The 594-nt window shown below is 36.9% G+C and overlaps 1 non-coding gene across 1 annotated transcript; it reads right to left on the bottom strand.

Moving 5' to 3' along the window:
* Positions 1-233: 233 nt before the first annotated feature.
* Positions 234-339, bottom strand: LOC122049808. Its single transcript, XR_006131064.1, has one exon. It is a non-coding gene; the product is annotated as a small nucleolar RNA R71 (small nucleolar RNA).
* Between the last annotated feature and the right edge of the window lie 255 nt (positions 340-594).

Genomic DNA, 594 nt, shown 5'->3' with positions numbered 1-594 from the left:
ATTACTATGATACAGGGTCATAAATTTAGAGGAGAAGTATTGGAAAGTCTATATCTACACCTTGAACTGTGTGGGTATCTCAAAGGATGCCATTCGGTTGATGACATTTCCTTTCAGTATCAAGGATAGGGAAAATACTTGGTTTTATTCTCTTCGTCCTCATAGCATCACAAATTGGGAACAATTAGAGCAATAATTTCTAAATTATTTTTTCCCTTAAAGCCGAACAATGTATATGAGGAATTGCATTACAAGTTTTGCTCAGGCAGATGGAGAATCGCTAGTTGAAGCATGGGAGAGATTCAAAAGTTTATTAAGGGAGTGTCCTCATCATGATTTAGAAAGGTGGCTGCAATTGCACATATTCTACATGGGAATTTCTTTTTCAGATAAGTCATTATTGGATTCATCTGCTAGAGGTTATTTTATGAACAAAAGTGTGGACGAAGCATTCACATTATTTAATCAAGTGACATTGAACCTTCATGAATGGTCAGATAAAAGTTGGATAGAATTTCCCCCGAGAACTCTAGAAGTGCAAGCCATGAAAGCAAAAGAGTCCGCTAAACAAAATGCAGCTCAACCATCCAAGGG

The sequence above is a fragment of the Zingiber officinale genome, chromosome 2B (assembly GCF_018446385.1).
Source record: "Zingiber officinale cultivar Zhangliang chromosome 2B, Zo_v1.1, whole genome shotgun sequence".
Lineage (NCBI taxonomy): Eukaryota > Viridiplantae > Streptophyta > Magnoliopsida > Zingiberales > Zingiberaceae > Zingiber > Zingiber officinale.
The sequence above is the reverse complement of the archived record's forward strand: the minus strand, read 5'-3'. Positions and strand labels throughout refer to the sequence as shown.